Here is a 401-nt window from a genome sequence, read left to right on the forward strand (position 1 = left end):
TACCCCAAATATACAAATGTAGTGATCCAAAGGGGCACCTGGCACCCCAATGTTTATAGCAGCAAAGTCCACAATAACCAAACTATGGAGAGTCCAGATGTCCATCGACAGATGAATGGATAAAGATGTGGTATGTATACGTACACACACACACACACACACACACACACACACGAGTATTACTCAGTCAACAAAAAATAAAATCTTGCCATTTCCAACAATGTGGATGGTCCTAGAGAGTATTATGCTAAGTGAAATAAGTCAATCAGAGAAAGACAACTATCATATGATCTCACTCATATGTGGAATTTCAGAAACAAAACAGAGGAGCATAGGGGAAGGGAGGCAAAAATAAAACGAGGAAATCAGAGAGGGAGACAAACCATAAGAGACTCTTAATT

The sequence above is a fragment of the Zalophus californianus genome, chromosome 12 (assembly GCF_009762305.2).
Source record: "Zalophus californianus isolate mZalCal1 chromosome 12, mZalCal1.pri.v2, whole genome shotgun sequence".
NCBI lineage: Eukaryota > Metazoa > Chordata > Mammalia > Carnivora > Otariidae > Zalophus > Zalophus californianus.